This window comes from Mirounga leonina, unplaced genomic scaffold (assembly GCF_011800145.1).
Source record: "Mirounga leonina isolate KUSES-001 unplaced genomic scaffold, KU_Mleo_1.0 Mir_115, whole genome shotgun sequence".
Lineage (NCBI taxonomy): Eukaryota > Metazoa > Chordata > Mammalia > Carnivora > Phocidae > Mirounga > Mirounga leonina.
In genome coordinates, this window is record NW_023270268.1 from 51,613,767 (window position 1) to 51,627,042 (window position 13,276).

At 35.6% G+C, this 13,276-nt stretch overlaps 1 protein-coding gene and 1 non-coding gene across 2 annotated transcripts in view; both read left to right on the forward strand.

Moving 5' to 3' along the window:
* The window catches only part of RSRC1 (arginine and serine rich coiled-coil 1), a 407,525-nt gene that overhangs the window by 126,937 nt on the left and 267,312 nt on the right, over window positions 1-13,276 (forward strand). The gene's annotated exons all lie outside the window — the stretch shown is intronic.
* Window positions 12,751-12,857, forward strand: LOC118007154. The gene has a single exon (XR_004678289.1). It is a non-coding gene; the product is annotated as a U6 spliceosomal RNA (small nuclear RNA).

The following is a 13,276-nucleotide window of genomic DNA, read 5'->3' on the forward strand; positions in this document are numbered from 1 at the left end:
ACAAATTCCCATTATTTTTCCATATAAGGCCGACTTAAGATTTAGTGTCTTAGCAACATTCAAATTTGTGATAATGTATTTTTGACTGTAGTTCCCATGCTGTACATTATATCCCCATGACTTACTTGTTTTACAAGTGGAAATTTGTATCTCTTGATCTTTACCCATTTTGCCCATTCCCAACCTCCTTCCTCTCTGATAAGCATCAGTCTGTTCTCTGTATCTATGAGTTTCGTTTTGTTTGTTTTGCTTTTCAGATTCCAGTTATAAGTGAAATCATCTTGTATTTGTCTTTCTCTGAGTTATTTTACTTAGCATAATACTCTTGAGATCCACTCATGTTGTCGCAAATGGCAAGATTTCATTCTTTTTTAAAGCTGAGTAGTATTCATTACACACACACACAAACACACATTATCTTTATCTATTTATCCATCAGTGGTCATTCAGATTTTCTCCATTGTTGGCTATTGTAAATAATGTTGTAATGAACATAAGAGTGCATGTATCTATTTCAATTATTGTTTTCATTTTCTTGAGATAAATTTGCAGAAGTGAAATTGCTGGATTGTATGGTTGTTTATTTATCATTCATTAATTCATTAATTCATTTATTTATTTAGAGATTGGAGGGGCTACAAAGGGAGAGGGAGAGAAAATCTTAGGCAGGTTCCATGGTGAGCATGAAACTCAACATGGCGCTCAATCTCATGACCCCAGAGATCATGACCTGAGCTGAAATCAGGAGTTGGATGCTTTACCGGACTGAGTCACTCAGTTGCCCCTGATGGTTCTATTTTTAATTTTTTGAGGAACCTCTGTACTGTTTTCCAAAGTGGCTACTCAATTTTACATTCTTACCAAGAATGACAAAGGTTCCCTTTTCTCTGCATCCTCGCCAACCCTTGTTATTTCTTGTCTTTTATATAATAGTCATTTTGATAGTTGGGAGGCGAGAACTCATTTTTATTTGCATTTCCCTGATGATCAGTGATACTGAGTCTTTTCATGTGCAAGTTGGCCATCCTTTGTCTTCTTTGGAAAAATGTCTGTTCAATCTCCAGCCAGCTTTCCTAATCAGATTTTTTTATTGAGTTGTATGAATTCTTTGTATGTTTTGATATTAACCCCTTATTGGATACATATATGATTGCAAATATCTTCTCCCATTCAGTAGGTTGCCTTTTTATTTTTGTCAGTGGTTTTCTTTGCTGTGCATATGTAGTTCCATTTGTTTGTTGTTGCTTTTCTTGCCATTTTTCTTGCCATCTGGGGTCAGATCCAAAAAGATATCGTTAAGATGAATGTCAAGAGTTTACCACCATTTATGATTTCTTCTAGAAATTTTATGATTTCAAGTCTTACATTCAAGTCTTTATTCCATTTTGAGTTAATTTTTGTGTGTGGTATAAGATAGTGGTCCAGTTTCATTCTTTTGCATGTGACTGTCCCGTTTTTCCAGCACCATTTATTGAAGGGACTGGACCGTCTTTTCCACATTGTATATTCTTTCTTCCTTTGTTATAAATTAATTGACCATATGTGTGTGGGTTTATTCCTGGGCTCTCTATTCTGTTCCACTGATACATGTATCTGTTTTTGTGCCAATATCATACTGTTTTGATTACTGTAGCTTTGTAGTATAGTTTGAAATCAGGTTGCATGATGCCTTCAGCTTTGTTCTTCTTTCTCAGGATTGCTTTAGCTACGAGGGATCTTTTATGGTTCCATACCAATTTTTGGATTGTTTGTTCTATTTCTGTGGAAAATGTCATTGGAATTTTGATTACATTGAATCTGTACATTATTTTGTGTGATATGGACCTTTTAACATTATAAATTCTTCCAATCCATGAGACATAGAATATCTTTCTATGTGTTTGTGTCATCTTCAATTTTTTTTTCATCAGTGTTTTCCAGTTTTCTGTGTACAGGTCATTTCCTCTTTGGTTAAATTTATTACTAGATTTTCTTTTTCATGCTATTGAAAAGAAGATTGTTTTCTTAATTTCTCTTACTGATAGTTCATTGTTAGTGTATACAAGCATAACAGATTTTTGCATATTGATTTTGTATCCTGCAACTTTAATGTGTTCATTTATTAGTTCTGAGAGCTTTTGGGTGGAGTCTTGAGGGTTTTCTATATGTCATGTTGTTCAGAAACAGTAACATTTACTGTTTACATCCCTTCCGATTTGGATGCATTTATTTCTTTTTCCTGCCTAATTGCTAGAATTTTCAATACTATATTGAATAAAGTGGCAAGAGTGGGCATCCTTCTCTTGTTCCTAATCTTGAGGGAAAAGTTTTCAGCATTTGTCCATTGAATATGATGTTAACTGTGGGTTTGTCATATATGGCTTTTATTATGTTGTAGTATTATGTTCTGTCTGTACCCACTTTGTTGAGCATTTTTATCAGAAATGGAAGTTAAATTTTGTCCAGTATTTATTCTGCATCTATTGAGATGATCAGGTGATTTTATCCTTCATTTTGTCAATATATTTGTGTAACAATGATTGATTTGTGGATGTTGAGCCATCCTTGCATTCCTGGAATAAATTCCACTTGATGTATGATTCTTCTAATGTATTGTTTAATTGAATTTGCTAAAATTTGGTGAGGGTTTTTACATCTACATTCATTGGGGATTGGCTTGTAATTTTCTTTTTTTGTGGTGTCCTTGTCTGGTTTTGGTATTACAGTAATGTTGGCCTCACAAAATGAGTTTGGAAATATTCCCTTGTCTTCATTTATTGGAAGAGCTTGAGAAGGATAGGTATTACATTTTCATTAGAATTTACTTGTGAATTTGTCTGGTCCTGGACTTATGCTTGTTGGGAGTTTTTTTATTCAATCTTTTAACTAGTAATCAATCTACTCAGATTTTTTATTTTTTCATGATTTAGTCTTGGAAGAATGTATGTTTCTAGGAATTTATCTATTTCCTCTAGGCTTTCCATTTCATTGGCGTATAATTGTTTATAATAGTCTTTCATGATTTTTTGTATTTCCTTGGTTGTAACTTCTTGGTTGTAATCAGTTGTAACTTCTCTTTCAATTCTGATTGTATTTCTTTGTGTCCTCTTTTTTTCTTACTATAGCTAAAGGGTTTTTTAAATTTTGCTCTTAGTTTCATTGATCTTTTCTATTACTTTTTTAGTCTATTTCATTTATTTCCAGTCTGATCTTTAGTATTTCTTTCCTTTTACTAATTTTGGAAGTCTTTTTCTAGTTCCTTTAGGTGTAAAGTTAGATTATTTAGTTGAGATTTTTCTTGTTTCTTGAGGTAGGCCTGTATGGATTTTAAAAGATTCGTATTTACAGCCACTCTCTTTTAATTGGTATGTTTAACTTACTAAGCTTAGTTATTTTATAATCTATGACTTCATTGTGTATGGTTCCAAATGGGTTCATTTTTGTTGCCTTTGAGGGCAATCTGGGATTATCTTAATTTTTTTCTCAGTGATTGAGTTGCTTTTTTTTTTTTAAGATTTTACTTCTTTGTGTGATAGAGGGAGCACAAGTGAGGGGGGTGGGGACAGAGAGAGAGGGAAAAGCAGACTGCCCGTTGAGCAGGGAACCCGGCTTGGGGCTCAATCCCAGGACCCTGGGATCATGACATGAGCCAAAGGCAGACCCTTAGCCCACTGAGCCACCCAGGCACCCCTTGAATCTCTATCTTTTAAATGCCGTCAAAGATGCCATAAATATTTTTAAAAAATTTCTACCCATTGTAGTATTTCTCAGAAAAAGGGTTGATCTGGATTTATTTAGATTATTAGAATCTGAGTTTCCATCTTATTTTATTACTTCCAATATACTTCAGTATGAGGAGATCAATTTGTTATCTTTTGTACTTTCTATTCTCCCTTCCAGATGATTGTTCTTTCAACCATTAGTTCAAATAGAATAAGTTAAAATATATTTCTGTGAGGCTTGAGCCATTCATCATGAAACTTCCTTTACCTTTCTTTTGGTCCCGTGTGTTTCCTAGATAATATTCCTCTTTCACTGAAGACTGACATCTGGCTTACTGTTTTCTTGTCCTTGAATCCATTATCTAAGTTTTCAGTAGGCCAGAGCTCTTGGAACTTCAGATACATATGTATAAGTGCATGTTCCAGAGCCTTAAGTCCAACCTATCTAAACCTAACTTCATGAATCCACCCAAAGTTTTTCCACATCCACAAAATAATTTAAAAAATTTTCTATGGGGTTAAACTTCTGATGATGTCCAACTCACTGCTTTTAGACCATTCATCCCATAGGTAAAAACTGCTGTTGTTGAGTATACAACTTTTTCATGGTTCTTTGGAGATAATGGTTACCATATTTTCTTAACCCAGAATTAGAGCATGTGATCAGACAAACTTGTATGTACCTACAGGGTTACTAGATTATAAATTAATAATGAGTACTGCATTCTTTTCTCTGAAAAATTCCATAATGTTTCACCATAGTAGATGGTAGATATAGTGGATATTATATTAGATTGGTAAGTGTGGCCTCTAATCCTGGCTCTTCTAATTTACATATGATTTTGGGTTGGTCACTTAACATTTCTGGGTTTATATTCTTTAACTGTAAAATGAGAGGAATAGAGTACATGGTCTCTGAAGTCTCTTCTTTTGTGGTGGAAGATTACCTTACCAGTCTTGAACGAAGAAGAATATATATGATATTCTGTGATTGAAGGGGAAGGAGTGGGTTCTCAGTAGGAACTTTAAATTATGACAGTTAGACTCTTCATATTAAATTAATTACCCTGATTTGGAGTCTCTACCTTTTCCATAGCAAGGACAATGGTGACTGAATATAGCCTAGATGTTACTACCTAAGACATGCCCTCCCTTCTTTCTGTCACTAGTTTATCAAGTATTTGTGAAGTACCTACTGTGTCTAGCACTGAGTTGTTTCTTAGAGATCCCATGGTGATTGATAACTGTTATGGTTCCTGAATCAATGGAGCTTATAGTCCAGTGAGGGAAAATAGCAATTATGAAGTCACATAAATATAAACTTCTGGTGGTGATAAATATCATGGATGAGATATGCATAGTACTTTACATAGCATATAATAGGGGAGGGAATTTGATTTACAATAGTCAGGCACACTTTCCTAAAGAAATGAGGATGAATTGAAACCAGTGAAAGAAGGAAGAAGAACATTATAGACAGAGGAAACATAACCTGCAAACATCCCTAGATAGGAGAGAGACTGATAAGAACAGGACTGAAAAAGGTGGTCAGAGTCACTAGAATGCAGAAAATGGGGGAACACAGTACGAGTTGGGGCCAGAGAAGCAGATAGGGGCTAGACTGGGCAGGGCCTTGTAAACCTGGTTAAGGATTTTGGTCTCTATCTTAAGAATAACAGGATTCCTTTGAAGTGTTTTAATCTGATTGGTGACATGATCAGATTAGTGTTTTGAAAAGATCACTCCAGCTGCAGTATGGAAAACAGATTGCAGAGGATAAGAGTGGATGCAGAGAAACCAGATTAGTAGCACAGGAGTCTAGGAGGGATGTAATAGTAGCTCGAAACAGGGATTTGGCATTGGAGATAGAGAACTTGATGGATTTGAGACATATTTATGTATTTAATGATGGATTCAATTTGGTAAAAGAGAGGAAGATACTAAGGATAACCAGTAGTTTTCTGGTTTGTATCATTGAAGTGATGGTTATATATATATATATATATATAATTGACCAGCAGTTATCCTGGAAGAGACCATGGTATCATGGTATGACAGAAGATCATAAGTTTGCTTTGGACATTCAAGAAGTAAAATAAAGTAGGCAAGAGGATATGTAGGTACTGAGCTGAGGAGTGTTCTGGCCTGGAGTGTTGGGTTTTTAATTCCTGTTTACCTTTAAATCTTTAGGTATTTTACTTGGAATTTGATAACTATAGAGACCTATAAAGGGGAGGCTATAGTGACCAAAGCGGTATTTCCCATATGGAAAGATTAAATGACAATGACTACTGAATCTTACTCATAGGCCATAGCAAAGATAAATGCCATTTGCCATGGATTGCTTTGGGAGCTGTTAAAATGTGGATGGCACTATTATGATTATTGGAGATTGTGAAGATGAATAAGACATGGTCTTTGATTTCAGGAAATTTTCATCTAGTTTGACAGTTGGACAGGTAAATAGATGATAACAATGTAGTGTGAGTGCTATGATAGAAAGATGCCCAATATTACTAGGTGAGCATATCAGAGGGCTACTTAACCCAAAATGAGTTAGTCAAGGAAGATTTTTCTAAAGGTGTTGATACCTAAGCCATCTGGAAGAACAGAACATGGAAGAGGAAGTAAGAAGGAGAGGGAAAAATAAAGGACTGAAGCAAGAGGGATCACAGAGTGTTTGGGAATTATTTTTATTCCCTCCCTTTTGGGTGAAATTACCATTTTATTGTCAGACAAAATGCAGAAGGTACTTTCTGGAAACAAGAGCATGACATTTAGCTTTGTTCTTCCTTTTTTCTTTTGTTTCTTTCTCTCCTTTCCTTCCTTCCTTCTCCTTTCCTCTTTTTTTCTTAATAGATAGTATACTTACATAGTTCAAAACTGAACATTATATAATGATATACACATGCAGTAAAGAATCTCTCTTCCACCTTGTCTCCTATCCACCCAATTCCTATCCTCACACCAACCCCCAGAATAAAGGTTGCCACATTTATTAGTTTCCTACACATCCTTCTAGAATTTCTTTAAGAAAGCTATAGGCAAATATAAATATATGCATTTAAACTTATTTTTCCTTTTGAGATTATTGTGACTAAAATAAATTTAAGCAGAGGTTATAAAAGGAGGTGCCAAAGGAGTTTTGACTTGAACAATTTTAAATCTGGAAAGCAGCACTAAGGAAAACGGATTGAAGGCTGAGAGACCATTTTGAAGTTTTATAGTAAGTACTGTTGAGAGAGCAGTGATGAAGCTTTACTTAAGTGAGTGGTAGTAGAGAATAAGATAAGTAGAAAATAAGTAAAGAATGTTATCCAACTGGATCTTGATCTGACTTGAGTTCGGAAACCAACTGGTTATTTAATACTAAACAGTAGTGTGGAGACACTAAGGGTAGTATTTGGATGAGTTGTGTGAATAAATGGTACATGGAAAGAAAGGTGTAAACCATTGGGACTAATCCATGAAATGAGGAAAAGAAGCTAATAGAGAAGCTGGAATAGCACAGTGGTTAATAGCTCATACACTACCATGAGAGTCTATGGACTCCAGGAATCAAACTGAGGGTTTTAGAGGGGAGGGGGGTGCGGGGATGGGTGAGCCTGATGATGGGTATTAAGGAGGGCACGTATTTCATGAAGCACTGGGTGTTATATGCAAACATTGAATCATGGAACACTACATCAAAAACTAATAATGTACTGTATGGTGACTAGCATAACATAATTTAAAAAATTATTTAAAAAAATAGCTCATACACTAGAGTTCTCTAGACCCAATTTTAAATCCAACTCTTCCATTTACTAGCTGTGTGATCCTGGGCAAGTCACTTAATCTCTCTAAGTCTTAGGTTTTTTATCTGTAAAATGGCCATGATGAAAATAACTACCTCCTGGAATTGCATGAGGATTAGAGGAGATAATATATAAGGAAGGCCTTGTATCCAGGACTCACTGAGAAAGGCTAATCATAGATTGGGAAGTCATTTGATCGTTTGAAATGAGTGAAGGTAGAGAATGAGAGGGTGGTTAAGTCAAAGTGGAAAAGAACATGAAATACTTACATGGTTATTTTGGTAATCTGCCAGTAGTTGACTTGAAAATGCCATGTTGAGTTCTTTGGGCCTCAGCCTATCTATACCATAATAGTAAGTTAGACTAAGTGATCATTGAGGTACTTTTAACTATTCTTTGATGCCTAACTAACCATCTTTGAACTCTAAAACCATATCATCTATGTTACAGATTTCAGAATAAAAACGACCGTTTTTTCAGATGCTATTAATTTCTTGATTTGGATTCATTATATGGCAACACCTAGAGTTTTACCTCTGTTAGACATTTAAGTTTGTTTTTATGTGGCTGCTTCCTTAAATAATTTCGTTTTGACCCTAAAATATAGTTTTTTCTTCTCTTTTCTTCTTCTGCCTCTTCTTTTTTTTTTTTTCAATAACCACCTTGTAAAAAGACTATTGTTTGCCTTGGCCCTTTTAATCTGCCCATGAGGAATTCAAGCCGAATGATAGGGAGCTGTGAAAATCCAGTTAGTGTGAGCTGTAATCTTTTTTGCTGGCTTTAAATAGTTAGAGTACCATGCAGACACCCTGCAGATAACTGAATCAAAACATAAAGTAATCACCTAAACATGGATTCTGCCTTTGCTGTTATGGAACTATAGTAGAAATTGCTAATAACCATTTACTTTTCAGAAAAATACTTGGTCATGATATCAAATAAAATCAGGGTTAGATATTAAAAGCTCTATTTCACAGGTAGGCAACCTGGGTGTTTGTGAAAAGCATTGATTTCTGAAAGTTTGATATTACCCAGTATTTATAATATCCTCTATTGTAGAATTAGGAAAACATCTTTATAGAAAGAGAATATTTATAATCCTCTAATCTTTCAGTTGTCTTCTACTTCAGATATCGCTCAAGGAAAACAAGAAAATGTTAATATAATCAGGCTTTTTGAACTATAATAAAACACAAGAAGAAAGTATGCTGCCTCTCTTTTTTTTCTTATAAAAGAAACTGGTTTCACTAATGCAGTTTATTGAATTGAGGTAGCAAAATATTCTCTAATAACTTTGTCAAATGGAGGTCTATTTTTCTAGGTTTACTGGCTCCTTTTTTTTTTTTTTTTAAGTTAAAAGATGGATCTCTCATCCATTAGATTCTGCATTAGAGCGATGAGAAACACCGTGTGCAGTATGCCGATGCCGCCTCCTAATTTTATTAGCTTTCCATTTTCTAATACTGCTGTTGATAATATTCTGGTGAAGTTTATAAAATAAAATAGGCTATTTGTTGAAACCAATATCCTAGTGTTGCTGGCATGATTCATGCTACATTAGGAGTTCATAAGTCATTAGTAATCTTTGATGTTCAGTGTGTTATCCTGAGCAGCAAACTTGCACTCCTTTGTTTTGAAAGATTCATAGTGTCTATTCCCGGACAAAGGTTTCATAAAGTGGATGCCTTTCCTATGCTTAGCACTTTGCCTTAGGCGATTTATAGAGCTCAACATGCCAGTTTTTCAAAATAGAGGAGCCCACTTTTCATCAAAAATATAGATTCCGAGACTGTGGTTGACAGTCCACATTCTCAACACTTAGTTTTTCTGTAAACTTTTTATTACAGAAATATTAAGACTTATAAAAAAGTGAGAGATTGGTATAAAGAACCCAATTTATCCATCTTTTACTTCCAACAATTTGCAGTATATGGTCCGTTTTAGGTGTGCTGTGTACAAATAGTTTTGGAAAACTATTATTACTATTATTTTTTAAATTGAGTTATAATTAATGTATAATATTATATTAGTTTTTGACCCTAGTTTTGATCATTTGCAGTATACACAAATAACATAATGACTCGATATTTGTGTATACTGCAAAATGATCACCACAGTAGGTCTAGTTACTTTCCATAGTAAAATAAACTATTATATTGCCTAAGATATTATTATGTTGCTGAATGTCTCCATGAAAGTTCTAAAAGCCATTGCTATTTTAGTGGACTGATAAGTTTGGGTATGTGGTTAGAGTAATAATATTATTAAGAGAGACCTTATAAGTTAGACATTTTATGAGCAGTTGTAATGCTCTCATTTGCATACAATGTACTGTGTATGTTGTGCAAAACATTCTGACCAACAGATGTTAGTAGAGGACTGTCCAGGTATTTGCTAATAATGATAGCATTACTTCTCATTTAGTTTCTATTTTCTCACTTGTAACTATCTTTGTCTCTATCCTTTCTAAGCTGCCTACTCCTATAGTCACGCCAAATGTGGGGCTCAAACTCTTGGCCCTGAGGTCAATAGTCACATGCTCTACTGTCCTATAGTCACATCTTAAAAAGTTAACAAGCTTGTCATTATCACCAGCTGTACCTCCAAATTATATCTTGTTAGCATATATTTCTTTCTCTTCACCATCTACATTTCCAACTCAGTTACTTTAGTATCCTCTATAAAAATGTTTGACCTTATTGAGGCCATCAAAAGAAAAGCCTTTTCTTTTTTCTTTTATTTATCTCCACTGATACCTGAATGGAGGGATATTTCCACTGATATGGACCAAGCCAGTATCATTTTCTACCTGAGGTATAGCTTAGTGTCTTAGTTGCACTTCTTACTTTCACTCTTGCCCTCCCTATAAACCATTATCCACACAGCAACCAGAGAGATCTCCTAAAAACATTAGTCATCCTCCTTCAGTTTTTCTCCCTCAGTTTACATTGGAGTAACTTAATTGATTATAAAATTTGAAAGTTGTTATCACCAAATTTCCCTTGTATCAAAACCTACCAGTTGCACCAAGTTAAGTGGTAACTACTAAATGATAAATGATCTGGCCTATGCCATGAACTTTTAACTGGTACTTTAAATATAATTATTTCTATAAATAAGCCATGAAAGCATATAGTCTACTGTATAGCAGGTGGTCAGACAATTTGAAAGAAGAATATCAAAATTAACTTAATCTTTAAAACTGAAAAACAGGGGCGCCTGGGTGGCTCAGTCGGTTAAGCGTCTGCCTTTGGCTCAGGTCATGATCCCAGGGTCCTGGGATCGAGCCCCACATCGGGCTCCCTGGTCGGCGGGAAGCCTGCTTCTCCCTCTTTCACTCCCCCTGCTTGTGTTCCCTCTCTCGCTGTGTCTCTCTGTCAAATAAATAAATAAAATATTAAAAAAAAAAAAAAACTGAAAAACAGAAAAGACATGTTTTCTATCTTTTTTTAAATTTTATTTTATTATGTTATGTTAATCACCATACATTATTACATCATTAGTTTTTGATGTAGTGTTCCATGATTCATTGTTTGCATATAACACCCAGTGCTCCATTCAATACGTGCCATCTTTAATACCCATCACCAGGCTACCCGTCCCTTCCCCCAGAACCCTCAGTTTGTTTTTCAGAGTCCATAGTCTCTCATGGTTCATCTCCCCCTCCTATTTCCCCCCCTTCATTTTTCCCTTCCTACTATCTTCTTTTTTTAAAAAACGTATAATGTATTATTTGTTTCAGCAACCCTCAGTTTGTTTCCTGAGATTAAGAATTCCTCATATCATCGTGTGCCTGGGTGGCTCAGTCGTTGGGCGTCGGCCTTCGGCTCAGGTCATGATCACCAGGGTCTTGGGATCGAGCCCCGCATCGGGCTCCCTGCTCTGCGGGAAGCCTGCTTCTCCCTCTCCCACTCCCCCTGCTTGTGTTCCCTCTCTCGCTGTGTCTCTCTCTGTCAAATAAATAAATAAAATCTTCAAAAAAAAAAAAAAGAATTCCTCATATCCGTGAGATCATATGATACAAGGACATGTTTTCTATCTTGAAGAGAATTTAAGAAGTATCCTTTCTGACTTAGTAAATGTTTTCAAAGACTGATAATAGAAATAAAGACACTTTTTTATCTTTTTAACGAGATAGTTTACCTGTGATATAGTTTCTTCCTTTTCCTTGACTTAGAGGAAGAAGATAAGGAATTCTCTAATATTACATATTTGAATCGCTTTCAAATTATGTTTTTAAACTGTCAATCTTGATACTCTTTTTTCTACCTCTTTCCTTTTTCCCTTTACAAAACCAGTCTTTTGTTTCTCTCAGTAATGATGCTGAGCTCCCAATGCCTCAGCACCAAAAGAAATTTTATAGATTGTCATGTTAGATATATGGCAACAGAGACCTAGTCCAGTCTATTTTCTTTACAGATGAGAAAACTGAGGCTACCAGAGGTTAAATGATGTATTTTCCCAAGGTAGCTATCCAGGTGAGATTTTGATAAGTTAATAGTTATATAGTTGTACAAATAACTCTGATCTTATTGAAGTACATGTTTTACACTTAGACATTTTGTATCTCCCCACTGTGACTAACTCCAGCATATATTTAAAATATAAGTATTAATAAATATGGTCATTTTTCTGGGGTGTTGAGATTCAGTTAACCTGCTGCCTCTTGATAACTCATTAAAATGCATTCCTCTACCTGTCACTAGCTATTCCAGTTACTGCTGCCCAGAACTAAAGGGTTTGCTGTTCTTGTTAAAAAGGAAGATTTGCATTGCATCCCTTTGGGCTTAGACACAATTGGAAGCTATGGAACAGATTAAGGATAAGTATCACAGACACATTAGTGACTTACTTGGGGCTTTCTCACAGATTTAACCAAAAGAATTGTGGGAGGAAAAAGAAATCTTATACCTAACAGGAAAAAAAAAAAAAACCATTTAGGGAGACTGAAGTGTGAATAAAATTCTAATAGTCCTTACAAATATTTTTTCCTTAAACTAAAATTAAACACTAAAAATAACACCTAAAGAGAATATTAATTACATCTAAAATAAGGACTACTTCATACCATTGTATCAGTCAGGGACCAGTCAGGAAGATGAAACCACACTAGTTATCTTAATAGAATTTTTTATGGTGAGTTGGTTAATTAGGTATGGGAGGGTGATGCAAAAGGGGGAATACTGAGATAACAGAGATAGTAATAGCAAGAATCAGGTACTGCTCCTGGGGGAACAAAGAGAAGAGGTTGGGTGCTCTCTTTGGCAGCTCATATACTACCATTGGAACAGTACAGAGAAGATTAACATGGCCCTTGCACAAGGATGACGCACAAATTTGTGAAGCGTTCCATATATTTTCCAGAATATTTGCGGGGGGGTGGGAAGAGAAGAGGTTGAGATTATGATTTAAAATCTCAGAGAACGGCAGAGCTGGGACCCAGACCTGGGAGGACTAGGTGTTGCTTGACTAGTGTTGGTACCTCAGGGGCTTGTGGGATGGGCTCCACAGAGCTAAGAGCTGGACCTTTGAGAAGGGGATGCTGCTTGGCTGTGCTAGTGGCCTCTGAGGGAATATGATGGGTCTGGTTCTGGGAAAATGGAAAACAACAGCAACAACCCAGAAATTGGAACCAACTCTACTGAGTTACTTCCTCTGGAGTAAAGAGTTGTTGCAGGGGCAGCCCTGACAGGAGCAGCAAGTAAAACAGGGAAGCCCTTCTCACTTTCTGGGACTATTCAACTTTCTTCTCACACCTCTTCCTAGCAGAACTTAACA